The sequence below is a fragment of the Opisthorchis viverrini genome, assembly GCF_000715545.1.
Source record: "Opisthorchis viverrini unplaced genomic scaffold opera_v5_159, whole genome shotgun sequence".
In the NCBI taxonomy this organism is placed as follows: Eukaryota; Metazoa; Platyhelminthes; class Trematoda; order Opisthorchiida; family Opisthorchiidae; genus Opisthorchis; species Opisthorchis viverrini.
In genome coordinates this window covers 666,821-681,697 of record NW_008751816.1, presented here as the reverse complement: position 1 = coordinate 681,697, position 14,877 = coordinate 666,821, and positions in this window count along the sequence as shown.

Sequence of the window (14,877 nt, the reverse complement as noted above, 5' to 3'; positions counted from 1 at the left end):
AAGCGCACAAGTCGGATCGCCTAGCGCGTGTAATTTGGTCATTGTGTTACCACGCTTCACTATATTGCATCATATCAAACCCAAGCATATACTTTCCGGCCTTTGTCGTTTCGCCTGCCGTTTGGGCCTGTCGTTTCTACCGCCACAAAGGTCCTGATGAAATACGGTTCGCCCATTACTCCTCTCGCCAAGCTGAACAGTTGCAGCGGAAGGGCAAGTTTCTCTCTTTTAAAAAATACTTTCGTGACTTGTCTGTCAGTCCTCAGTTAATCCTCCACGGGGTTAGCGTACACCTTGCAACTAAATACCCAAAGACGGATGCTCTGAATGAATTCACTGGCGGCTGTCTCCTCACTGTGCAGCACTCAGGTGCTCGCCAGCAAAGGACAAAAGCCTTCGTCAATTTCATCAAGCGGTATTGGTCGTATCTGCAGAGCATACATCAAACAAAACGATATAGTTCTGTATTTTGCGCGGTATTTCCCGGTGTACCCTATAATCCACAGCCTCCTAACTTCATCTACGACACATCACGGCATTCTATTATTATCTTTATGTAATTTAAAAGAACGCTGCACACTTCTTTTTTGTCCTAAAGCAGGAATATATTACAGCCATATCTGTTCACCAACAAAAATACACTCAACTTACCAGATGTGGCTAATTTCTTGGCCGTCGTCCAGCCAAACGCCCGTTTAAGCGATGGGACACTGTAACATGTGAGCTAGAAAGGGATATTTTTTCAAATTTACGCAGAAATAATGCTTTCATTTTTACTTGAGCCTTCAGTTGTGGAAGAAGCGACAAACCCTGAAGGCACTGACGTAGCAACGAAAAATTTCTCCGGTACCAATAACCGGGAGCACTATCATTTATTAGCTAATAACAACCGCAATTTTCCCAAACTAGCTGTGTACGTTGAAATTTTTAAAAAAAACTGCAGGTTCTGAGGTTTTCAAAGGCAAACTACGATTTTCGCAAAGGTTTTTCTTGTTCAGACTATTGTTTCTGGAGAGATTCTGGGTGTATGATCAAGTAATTTTTCCCGGTAGAAATGGCCAACCAAACCAAATATTTGCTCGCATACAGAGTGTACGCCTTCTTTGATGTCGGTAGTTACACACGGTCAGCTCCTCTTGAACTCCGGAACACGTTAGAAGGGAACCGTCAAATTGTCTATCAATTCCTTGAGGTCACGTGCATCGACCACAACTTTACTGGCACACAGTCCACCTCTTACACTTGCCTAATCACAAAACGATCACACAGAATTTTACACAGAACTCTCCGTTTCGGTGCTCGGGAATGCACCCAATGCATGTCTTTACCATTCTTCCCTACATCGCCGCGTGATCCGTTTTACTAATCTGTGCCCATGGTGAAGTCTTTAATCTCTATAACAAACCAAATAAAATAAACGATCCTGAAGCACCGAACATTTCCCATGTAATTTTACACGCTGAATCCTGGCTCAGTTCTATTGCAGATGCTGCTAAAATTTCTCACAAATCACCGTGACATATTCTACTCAAATTCATCACGAGACAGCACGGGAGTGTCTGTACTTGCGCTGAATTCGATTACCCTTTCCGTGGCGCCACTTTACGCTGAATGATTGTTCCAAGATTCCCTTCAAACTGGGACCTACATTTGTCGTTAAATTAGGCTCTCATATCACTCGAGTTAGGCTGCGCCAGATGGTAGTGCGTTTTCAACCGAAGTGCTCTTTGGACTCTCTTTCCTTATACGCGCCCACCTCAATCTTGTCGGTAGTTTTAGTATCACGGGTACTTTGCGTCTTTTATCAATTTGAGTTTTGACGATGGCTTTCCATTCACTCTTGCTGCCGTTGGACAGTATTATCATTCCATTCCAAATTGTTTTGATTGCGGCGAGCATTCTGATCTGCAACAAAGATTGTTGATTGATCAAACAAACGTGACAGCACAGTCATTTCCAAGAAGCCGTTAAGCCTTTGGCAGTGTACCTTCTTTAACGCCGGCTATCACGGATTCACGGATTGATACACAGGCTCGAGGCTTTTGCCCAAGTTTCCCGGGTCGGTTTTGTTCTTGTTGGTCAGTGGCTACAATTTGTTTTCTACCGATGCAGATATACCGGTTAGGCATTCTACCCAAGTTGCTTGAAACAAGAGGCACTATTGTAACCCCTGAGAAAAAGAGCGGACGATCGCCCCCACTGTCTTCGAAGAGTGTGTTTTCATTCCTAGTTGCGCAATTAGCACGGCAATAGGCCATAGTAACCCTGGCTACTAATGCTGGTATCCCAGCCTGCTGCTTCGATGCAAGCTAGCCATATGATAATCGAAATTGAGGCAAACTTTGTTATTTGTCTAAAAATGTGCCGCAAAGGCGCTTAGCCTCCTGTTTTCAATGTTAATGCCAGCCAACATTTAGTTAGGTCTAGTTTTTAGTTCACAGGCAATGCATCGAAATTCAATGGTTTTAGCTTTTGCCGTTCCGTTCACCGAGCATGAGGTCAATAAGCGAACGAGAGTTGCTATTTGGAGGCAGTGGCCCAACTAGTGCCTGGACGTCGAATATTTCTGTTTGTTTAGCTTGACAGGGATATAGATTTATTCATTAGATGAGATAACTATGATGAAAGATCACCACTGGTGGGTTGACATTTTCATCTGTCAAGATCACCTCCAACTGGTTTTTTTCCATCCCATGGTTACCACTTGGAAGGACATCATTTACCAACGCGTTCGAGGTTTTTTGTAATGTATTCAATGTATTTTGCTAGGTTGTGGACTTACGATATGTCACCCCTAACCAACACAGGGCCTGCGATATATGATATATATCACAAAAAAGCTTAACCGGTGGGTTACCATTAGCCGATCTATCGAGGGAGAGAGAATTTTCCAAAATCCAACTTAGGGTATCTCGGCGTTACTGGCGTGTTTGTCCCACCACACAGCGTAATGATTCGTAGTGTACTGATCTGGGTACCCAATAAGTTGGATTACCAGGAGTGTGTAGCAAAGGAATGAAAATAATAAGGCTAGGTTGAGCATGCTATAATAAAGGGATCAGAGGGAACTGACTCACTCACTTCAAACTAATTTTCCCTTGGCCCAGGTCAGCGTATAAACACTAGTCCAATTATGGTTGCACAGGGGTCTTCTGAACATATCATAGATTCCGAAGAGAGTCTGAAATGTTTTGATACCTGAGTAAGCACTCGAGACTCTCAAATGACCGGTGTAAGCGAGAAAAATCAAAAGAGAGTCGAAGCACGTGACCACGCTTGCAGTGCGTGAAATTGTGGAAGTGCGCGTTTTTGTAGTTTTTGTTATCCAAACAAAAAACGGTTGTGCGACTGAGAAAAGACGTAATGTTATAACGGAAGCAAAATAAAGTGCAAAACACCACAGGAGTCACCGACGGTCAAACCGAGAAGAACTTTGGAGGACCTAAGCAGGCGGTGGGTAAGACTGTGTTAGACAAATGAGCCTTAATCATGACGTTCGGATGAGTGAGTTCGAAAAAGGACGCAAATATTTCGGCGAACCATGTGCCATCTTGGGCTTCGTAGACACCTTTGCTTGAAGTTTTAGCAGTGATTTGGTGTTTACTTGCCGAATAACAACTGCTGCAAGTGTAATTTACCAGCACCCCACTGCTTTTGGTTGAACTATGCGTCGTCAGACAAAGAGACCATAAGAACTCTCAAATCTTTGTAAGAATGAGCCATGCCTTGAACGAATAAACTAATATTATTTGCATTTAGGCTTTTCGCTGACTGGAATAGTATGACGTTGATTTAATGCAATGTAATGATTGTTACTTGCACACAGAAATATCAAAAATGCTATAGCGTTATAAAAAACACAGCTCACACGCCCTACTTAGGTATGGGCCACCACGGCTTTCATCATCAACATATTCAAGTGGCTATATGTATCCACGGGGTTCATATTTTCAAATGCGGATAAATTTTGCCTTGACTTTAGTGCGTGTAATCACAAGGACGAGGAAGCGAAACCCCAAATACTCGTTTACTTCAAACGAGCGACACCAAACCCACATTATTGCACATTTAAAAACCACAGCCTTGCTTGAATCCTTGACAAACCTGAAGAATAGCTCGAAGAATAACAGCACTTAGCGAAAATATACTCATTTGCAAACTAACTTGGTTTTTGGGGTGACTCACCTGGAACCCAGCAGAATCTATCGTTTGTAATCTTTCCAGGTAACTGTATGTGCTGCACCCGATGAGCCGCAAGAAGGGCAAACCGGTCGTGGGCTGTCGATGAATTTTCAGCAACCTTACGAATAGTGCATTACAAATAAATGTACTAATTATTATAGTAAACTGCAAGAGCGCTATTGCCTAGACACAGATAAAAAATTCAGCAGCTGCTTCGTCCACGACATTTGACCTGAGGATCTTACTTAAGACGCGAGATGCCATCTTGGCTCACAGTCTGTCACACTTGTCCACATTCGCTTACACAAGCAAGCCTCAGTGTTCATAGCCTGTGTCAGGAACCAGTGGAGATGCATTTGAAACGAAAATGTGCCATATCCCATGTCTGGATATATTTGAAATGTGTCTTAGCAAGATATTCCGCTATTTTGTGAACTCGGTAATTGTCACCTGCATATCACACACATTACTTGACGAGAAAATTCTCGATAAATTGGTTTCTGAAATGCAGTCCACTTTTGGAACTAAAACGAACGATTTATGAGTGGCGACTCCGTTTAAGGCTAGGCAATGTAAAAGACAACATCCATATGAGCTACACCGGGGGGGGGGCGAATATCCGGCTATAAATTACGGCATAACAACGGTACAAATGTTGTAGATTATCAGTTGTAGGAGGCGACGATGTTATTGCGTCGCCATTTGTGGCCGCATGCTCCACGATGCCCCCCTTTAATAAGGCACCACGCATTCCAGTTAAGTTCAGTATTTTCTTGAACCTAGTATTCAGTAGACTTCAACCATCCGTTGTATATGACTTCTGCGAGAAAGATACCACAAGCCTATCGCTCCTGAAGTGCTCACTTTACATAGCGAGTATTACTTCCAGTCTATCACCCCCTACGTCAATTATATTTCGATAACTAACTTATATCGCTCCTGAAGTGCTCACTTTACATAGCGAGTATTACTTCCAGTCTATCACCCCCTACGTCAATTATATTTCGATAAACTAACTTATATCTTCCTTTTGTTTCGGGACTTCAACTTGATCAACATTACGCACTAGAGTCGCCATATGCCTCCTGCTAGGAGATATGTAGTAATCAAAACGCCAGATAAACTTGCTTTTTTCATCTTGTTCAAGCTGGACCATTGGTTTTTCTCAGTCGAGGTGGATGGGCGTAGGTTAGCTGTGGTTGACGCATGTTGCACTCAGCCGTCGATTAGGCGTAATGTAGCCCTAGCATCATGGTAGTCGTGTGCGTTAGCTAGGTCCTCATTACTGTATTGTGCAGGCAACGACAGCCTCCTGCAATCAGGTAAGGACTCAATGTTCGCTCTTAAAATATGCAGCTTACCGTGTACATATAAGGCGTTAAGCTATCTGGTAACTTCATGGGGCCAGGTACGTCAGTCTCTATTGGTACACCACTTGCAACCGAGAGCTCGCTACCACCAAACAAGACCTAAATATTTCCGTGGTTATGGGGCAGTGTACTATAAATCTCAAACTGCGAACAGGTCATCACCGTCTGTAAGCCTTACGTTCTTCAAACGCGTTGTCCGAATGTGGTGGTGTCTGACGAAGTGATTGGACGGAATAGCAAACATCGAGTTGCGAGGACGAGGTATCCACCATTCGTCTATTGAAGCAGAAGACACGACACAGAATTTGGTTGGAGCAGTGATACCCCCAGAATTATGCGTTCACTACTACCGTGCAAGCCCTAAAAATTTTCACAATCTATCACGGCTTCAGAATCGCCCGGAACTTTCGCCCATGAAAAGCGATTCCCGTTATAACACATGTCGCGATATCCGAATTTATTAGAAACTGTTTTCCAAGTTGACCTTGAAGGTATGTTCACCTAAACAAATTGAACCTACAGAGACTTCGCAGAAAAGAGCCTGAGGCAGACGTTTTTAACCATGAAATGGTAACCTCTTAAAATGTCGTTTTTCCAAAGAGATCATTTCCGTTTGCTGAATAACGATCGGTGGGGAGAACTGAGAAGAACTGAGGAGAACACGAAGCAGGATTTCAATCCGCAGTGCATCACAAGAGGTGTAGGTGGTGTCCGAAGGCACAATCCTGGTGTTCAGGGTCGCGATGCAACCCCACCTGATCTCCCGGGGTTTCGAGTCAGCTCATCGATTCACTGATTCACATCCATTGACATCTCTTCGTCAGAGACTTCTGGTCTGAGTTAGGTTTTTGCGAAAAATTGTTATGAATGTATTTGTAGGGTTATTATGGAACCTAACACAAGATTGCGAGAACCTTCACGGTAGTGGCTGAAAGCACTGACCTAAAAATGCTCGGCCCCGATTGACCCACATGCTGGCCAATCAGAACATGTCTCCGCGTTGTGCGTAGACAGCACACGCCAAATGAGCTTAATCGCTGTGGCGCTCGGTTAATTGATGCAACTCGACCCGGGCATTGTGCCGCATTAGCCATTGCGTTATGTTACCAGCCCCATAGCTCTTCTCATCGCATAAATGGGTAGGGTGAACGAAAAGAGGCTTCTCTCTCACACACACAAATGAATGTTGCCCTCATTACAGACCCACCGCACTAACAGCCCCATTCAGTTTGTACGGGCCCTGCCACTTACATCCTGCACGGAGAGCCTCAGTCTTGTCGAAGTCAATCTCCAAGCCTGGAAGCCCGGCTTATCTCGCTTCATTTAGGACTCAAATTCTAAAGCTAGCGCGAAAACAAGTTGTTTTCAGTCACGCACCGGAGCTGCTTGAGATCAGCGTATCGTTTTTATCGGAAACAAGGCATCAAGCTCGAGGCAAAATCTTTGAGCTACCTGCTCCATCATTCCCGCTTCTTACTGGGTCCTAGCTTGAATGGAAACTCACCGACAGCCTCTACTGTGCAGTTCATCCAGTAACATGTGCAAGAATTCCACAAAAAGGAACTTGATCGTTATCTTTATCATGTCTGATTACGGCTTACCGACAAGCTCACACAGCATCCGAGACGGGTTTTAAAACTCACTAAATATACTGTTTTTGTGGACCAAAGGCTCAGCTACAGTTGTGGCCGCCAGTGATTTGACCGCGCGTGTGGGCGGACTAAGCGCATGTGATTCTCAATTACCTAGTCGATTTGCACTGGAATGGGTACATATGGGCGACTGTGAGTGACTGTTTTAGCTGTGTGCTGACCTTAGGCTTTTTGTGCAGTAATAACCTTCGGAATAGTCATGCTTCCTACATGGTCAGCATCGTGTCAGCCACGGACCGAAGTTGATTCCGCAGAAGTCACTTACCAATAACGTGGATGAATAACTAGCTGTCCTTCCTATTGGAACACTTGTTTACATTCTCGTCATGCAGTCTTCTGGATTTGCTTCTCCCTTCAACTATTGTGGTCACGCGAGCGGTGGACAACTCGCTTAGCAGATAGGTTGACAGACCCCGAAGTTAAAATAGTTTATCAGAACCATATTGTGGACTCCAATCTGCTGGACAACTCGCTTAGCAGATAGGTTGGCAGACCTCGAAGTTAAAATAGTTTATCAGAACTATATTGTGGACTTCAATTTGCTTCACTGTTGAATGTCGGTTCGCACTGAAATAGGATTGACACATTTAGACAATTTCAGGGTCTTCGTCTGCGGCATGGCGCTACCAACTTCAGTCATGCACTGGATACCAGACAGAACAATGGCACTGCTTGAATCTTGGAGATGTGTTCCTGTCAGTCCGGAAGACAGCCCAACCCCAGCGAATTACAAACGTCGTGTACCGACCGCGAGGTCTGGTAGACATGGAAGACTATGGTAGTGGAAGTTGTGGTGAATTCCCTGGGGTGATCGAGGTTTAATTCTGTTGTTCCCTGAAACCCCCTTTGGAAACCACCTGTGAGGGAAACCATCAAGAATCAAACAGGCACGATCATCCATGATAAAGACGGTCGACTCAACCACTGGGCCCAACCTTCTGAATAACCATTCTCGTGGCCATTTACTGCCACTCATTTGGGTTCTCAAGTCTCTTGAACTCCGAACGGTGAATCTGGAATGCCCTCAAGGGATTATAACCGCATTGTTTCTTTCTGCAGCCACGGAGATCTTGGTGCGTCCGACCTTCTATTCTCATTAATTCAAAGATGTGGGTGAGCACTTATCTGGTCGGTTCGCCTGCATCTGAGAAAAGGAGAATGCCCCAGACAACTATGGAGAATCGATGATAGCACCCGTTCTCAAAAACGGTTCGTATTGAATGCGACTATTACAGGGGAATCAGGTTCACTCAGGTTAACGAGACTCACTTGTCCTTCATCGCCCGTGGAGAATTGACTCGAGAGCCGCAAGCGAGATTTTCGCCATGTAGGAGTTGCGTTGTCCACATCCTCATGATCCTCTAGCACAACACTATATGTATTAACGATCCAGTTTTGGTAGACCTATATTTCCAATACGTATTTGACTGTGGTGACCTGCCTGCTCTCCTTAGTACGTTTGTTTAACAAGGAATACCTCGGAATCATGTGAATATGAGTTCTTCGTGTTCTCGGACACGCGGGAAGCTCTCCTGATGATTCGGCATGTACAGTGGTATCTGACAGGAAAATCTACTCCCTTGTTATTCGATTTCGTAATCGACTAGTGATGAGACGAACACCAAAAGGTTTACAAGGCTCTGATATTCAAATAGGTGCTAACGAAAATTTAGCAGTTCTGGAATTCAGACGATATCTTTCTTGCTTTGAAGTGAAGAAGACACAGTTATTATTAGACGAGCTGACCAAAGTCATCCCATCTTTTGGCGAAATGCACTATCTTTCTTGCTTTCGAAGTGAAGAAGACACAGTTATTATTAGACGAGCTGACCAAAGTCATCCCATCTTTTGGTATGCGAAATGCACCCACAAAATGTAAGGCACGCTTCTTGACATGCAGCCACTGAACCTGCAACTTACGATCCGATGTGAGATTCAAAATTTTGGAACGTTTTATGTATCTTAGATAGTAATAATCGCTGGTCTGTAGCACCCTATTTGCCATGCCACCCGAAGGAAGCACAAGGACTGGGATGCCAGAGTCTAGATAGGAGAAGTCGAGGTGCAGAGGTCGGGTTCGCCACTGAGCCATTTCTCGTATCTTGAAATTTGTGTTAGTCCCGGTTGTAGTGTGACAGAGGTCACCTTTGCTCGCGTGAGCCGATACCAGGTCCGCAACAAAACGGTTAGAGAACGAATATTCGATGGTGCACCAGGGATTTCAATGAAAGAATGTGTCCAGCACAATCACCTGCGGTCGTTTTGTCACGCGGATTTTCCGTTTACAGAGGAGTTCTGCTTCCCTTACCAAATTCAAAGGCGCAAGCAGTGAAGTGGTTAACCTTTGAGGTGGTAGGTGAATATGAAGGCGAGTACCAAAGGTTTGGTTACCGTTGGTGCGCTTCGCCTTCCAGAATAGGCTCCCGCAATTCCCTTGTGCATGGTTGAAGGTGTTCCGAGATATGGTTGTTAGTCGATATCAATGTATTTCTTGACGTTATTTTTTATCCAGTTCGTCTGAATAAGTGTCTACATTACCCAATGCGAGATCTGGAACCTGGACGCCGCGATGGCTCCGAGTCTACCTGTTGTGTCTGAGGGAGCTAGCTGAGTGATTTAAGAGCTTGATGGAGTTTATTCTATCACGTTGATAGGCTAGTAACTTGAGTGGGAAAACCCTCAAGGAAGAAGACAAAGGATACGAGATGAAGATAGGCTATATTGCAGGTGGACCAATGGAAGAAAGAGCGCTGCGGCTCATTTGGCTACAACAGAGAAAGTGAAATCTCTGAAATATCACAGAAGGCAGAATTGTTTGTTAGGACCTGACCGTCCTAACATTACCAGAGTCCATCATGTTGACTGCGTCATTTGAGCCAATGCATCTTGTGGGATAAAACTGGCGTAATTTATTGTGCGCCGAATTTCATTCGGCACTCCGCTTGATAATAGAACTAAGAACCGACAAGGATATATCCTCACTGCCTTCTCCCATAGTTTGATTCATTGTGTTCCACTCATCATGCTTACTTGCGTTGACTTAAACTATTTTACAGGCATCTAGTAAATAAATATAACACCCGTCCAGCTTCATCACCATCATCAGAGATAGCAGCATCAGTGTGAATGCTTAAACTTAAACTTTATTTTCTGCGTCCTCAGGGGTTGGAAGAGAAGCTTCACGACGATGCCTTGTAGTGCCAAACCGAGTTTTATTTATCCGCTTTCATGTAGTTATATGCTGTCGAGTAGTATTGTGTTCGCTGCACTGCATTTGCACAAGTTGAATGAACATTTTTATAAAGCTTCAGACAGTAGTGTACTCACATCTGCACATGAAACCCTCACTGAGGTTGTGCACCTTTCAACACAAACGCTCCGGCACGCAGCTGCTTCAAATCCAAGATTGCTGACAGATGATAGTGTTCATCAATGGACGATAGAAGCAAATACACGCAGTATCGGGGTTCGAAACCAATTCGTAGAGCATATTTGTTAACCAGGTGAAATTAGTACGTTTCACGCGAGGCTATTCATACCGTTTCGCCAATACCCGCTCATTGTCGATGATCATAGTGGGTAAATGGCTAACTCCTGACCGAACCCTAACCAACTGTTAGCCGACCAGTTGGAGTTGGCCATGTGTTTACTAGGAATGTGCAGATCCACTATCCTCTCAAATGGCCTTGCATGGCATGTAATGAGCGTTCGCATTGGCAACGCCGGGAAGAAAAAATCGACTTCTCTTGGAGTTCTTTTTCCCCCGAGATAATGGCATGCATCTTGCTTTCGTGAAGTTTATTCATCGATGTGTTATATATTGTATTATTTTACGGCACATAATACTTGTTTATATCTTAAGCCTCAAAATTAGCGCCACCGTAGCTCTTCTCCTCTCTAGCCAGTAGTTATCACGTTTCATTTATTACACTGACCATGTAGGTGGTGCAAAAACATTCAGGCGCATGTCAGTCTTATTTCTTCTCTTTATTACATATGGGTTACAGCAGTGAAGCGTCAGTGTCAATACTGATGTTATTGTTTTTGATAATTATACATATGCCTTACTAATTCTGGAACCAGCAGCATCCACGCAACTGTGTGCGGAAACGAAAACTTTTCATTTGAGCCCAAAAGTCTTCGTATGCCTACACGGATATAAACCTATTCAACCAGTCGACTCTACTGACTAACCGGTTTGATTTAGCGTTGTTTGTCCCCTGCTAAGGTCTTTGGATGGGAAACTAATTTGCTTACTGGATGGCCGTTGGGCATTCATAATGAATGTCCCTAGACGACGGGTTACTAGGGAAAGCCTGAAGAGCAACCCGATTGGCGCACAAACTTCCCAAACCCCCCTACGTCAAGCGGGTAACAAGGCCTAACCTCGATCACGTCCTGGTTGTCCCATCTTTGCTTTTCAAATCCCACAAAACACCAGTCAGCTTTGCTACTGGGGGAAACTTTAGTGGTTAATGCTGTTCTGTTTTGTTAACTTGGTACATCTACAGAACAACAGCCACCAATCACCTTAATCACCACTTACTCTCATTATCCAACATCACTAGCCAATCCATCCTTCATCATGGCGCGTCAGTGTGACATCTGTCACACATAGGCTCACCTGACTCTGACGATGGTGCCATCAGGGATTTTGTCTGGCAACTGGGTCTTGTACAAAATGCCAAATAAACGGGTATTATCCTTCTGTAAAGAGGTTTTATTCGTGAAGAGGAAGACGTGCAACTCTGATTAGTACTTGGTAATACGATGTGTCATAGACAGTCATGGACCCTTTCTGATCTGAGCGCTACGTTTGGCTGTGCAAAGGCCTAAGTGAACGAATGCCAACCATGATAGCGAGCGGTTGAGATAGACCCGAGATTTGATGGCTGCTTCGGCAGTTTTGCTCTCCGAACCCTTCGTACTGCTTTGTAGCCTGCATCTGGCTGTGCACAGATCAGATATCTACTTTCTGGTAAGAGCCTTGCGGTCCTTGGAACATCTATAGCTCACAGATGACTATGTTACTCTCCATCTTACTCCACACTCATTTGCAACACCTATGGCGTCAAAATAACGTATCCCTACATCTCAAAGGGTGTGTATGAAGCTACAGTACGGGCTGTTTTGCTCTTCAGCTGTTAGACGTGGCCTCTTTGCACAGCGGGACAGACGACTTCGTCAACCTTTCTTCTCGTAACCATAGCTGGTGTCGGTAAATCCGGGATGGGACACTTAGAAAACAAGTGTTCTTGTGTGCAAAGTGGACTTCCATCAAATAATGTGTCTACTACCAAGAGCTGCGGTAGCTAGAACGTGTGTTGCGAGTACAGAACCACCGTCTTTTAAAGGGAGTGCCCCATTCAGAGTAGTGCAAGCAGAGAAGTGACCAATTTTTGGCTCGGCACAGGGATATGAAGGAGATTACGAAAAGCCTGGGTGGTATCGGTGTGACTCGCATTTTAGGATGAATACCACGTGATCCGCACTGTACTTGGTTGGAGACGCTGCAAGATACGGTCGCTAATCGAACGTAGTGTTGTTCTTACTGTCTGTTTATCTAGATTGCCTAGTGAGTATCTGGAGGTGTGGAAATGATAGCAGTAGGCTGGCACTAGTTTCTCTCCAAACCACTTCTATTATTTTCACCACAGAAAGCCTTTCGGAAAAATAACGTTTGCATGGCAGTAAAGCATCAGTGTTTAACATTTATGCTATACCGAAATGATAACTCGTGTCTGCACGATGTCGTTCTTACCCTTAAAGCACCCGACCATGACGTCCTAATCTGTCGGAAGACGGTATTGCTCAGGGTTCTACAGTTCATCTCAAAGACTTTCCAGTGTACTTGACTGTCATAGGTCTCTACGCTCTCACCTCATCCTACCTTCAAGTCTGAAAATTTCGCGCGATAAGCTCAATCGAGTGGTCAATGGTATGCCGAACCGCGATATCCTGACAGTTACTGGCGGCTCCTTTAGTCGACCCCTCCTATTTAGCACACGTTCCTATAAACCGCGTAGGTGTCTAGTTGCGTAGTACTCCACTGGTTTCGCATTGCTTCCATATTAGAATACATCCTAGTGGAATCCCGATGAAGGCTGTAGGTCCCACCATGAGGCAGAAACTGGTAATAAATGCGCTTCAGATCCTACTCTTATACGCGTAAGTTTTGAACTTTACCGTTCAATACACACCACGGCCCACAAAACGGTTTGACGTCATCAAACTTGGATACCCAGAACAGTACGTCTGATCCTTGGTTGTGGTCACCAATAAAACCGAATAAGGAGAATTTCAGTTCGGAACAGGTCCTATTCTCCAGCTAGTACGTCGTTTGCAAACATCAAGCATGCACCAAACAAACATTTGTTTTATTGACTTCCGTGCAGCATATGATGCGTTCAAGGCGGAATATTTTTTGTCCCTCTGGAAAGCCGATAGCTTACTGAATCTCGCCAGCTCCAACTTCTGTACAGGGGTCGGACGGAAGCAGCCGCCTTGGCTGCAAAATTTGGTGTTCCACAAGGCTATATGCATTAATTTATGCTTTCCAATAGTCCGATCGGCAGAGCTTTGTCACATACCTTCAGTCACCTTTGGGAGTTTGAATCGCGGACTCTGAGTATATAGTCGTTCTAAACAAAATTTCAAGGGAAATGCGGTCTAACCTTGTTTGCCTCCCAAATCGCCAAGGACGACTATAAATAGGTGTTCGCACAAATGACACCTGGATGACCACGCATCTTTGTACCGTCTTGTGAAAATCGACCTCCAAACAAAGCTGCACACATGCGCTTAGGCTGTCCAATCTATAGTACCATGTGTCTCGGGAGCGAGATGGCCCAAGTGGTTAGAGCGCGAATTTACTGACCGAAAGGTCCATGATTCGAACCCCACCCCTGCCACTCGACTTCCCCTGTCTAGGCCTGGGCGACCTGGCAGTATCCCAGCCCTCGTGCTCCCTTCGGGTGGCATGGCAGCTAGGCACCGGAAGGGTGTTACAGCTGAACGATTATTATTTATTATTATACCATGTGTCTCGGAAACTGCCTCCTCAAACTGATGACCTTAGCAGAATTGAAGCACTTGGCTGTTGTTGCTCACGACGGCTGCTGAAGCGAAAGGGAATGCGGCTATAATTTACTCCCCCCAAATTGATCTGACATTTGGAAATCTCACTCAACATTGAGGTATGATCTTGAACTTCTGAGTCTTCATGTGTTGTGCAGCACCAAATCATCTCTATGGTGCTGTTTTTGTACCTTGCTGATTATCACGCTCTGTCAACATTCTTGGAGCCGAACCATCTTTCCCCGGAAGGTCTCTTGCCAATCGACTGGCATAGTTTTGTTAACGATACCTACATAATTCCTTTGCTGTGCTGTCGCGTGGTCGTATATTCCTCAGCTCCTTGAATAAGCCATCGTAGAGCTGCGCACTTTTTTGTAAGTCTCAGTGCTCCACTGTTATCGTTGACTGTATTCGTTTCAAACGGTCTGAGAATCTTGACGAAATGCGCTCATTTGCAAATTACACGGGAGTGGGTGGCTCAAGTGAACCTCTCGTTTAAGGTATTCTTCAACTGGGTGCGCTACATAAAGGCTGCCTCATACTTCAGTTGGCATGGTATTCGAGGTATCACAGCACACTTTTTTGAGATAATATGT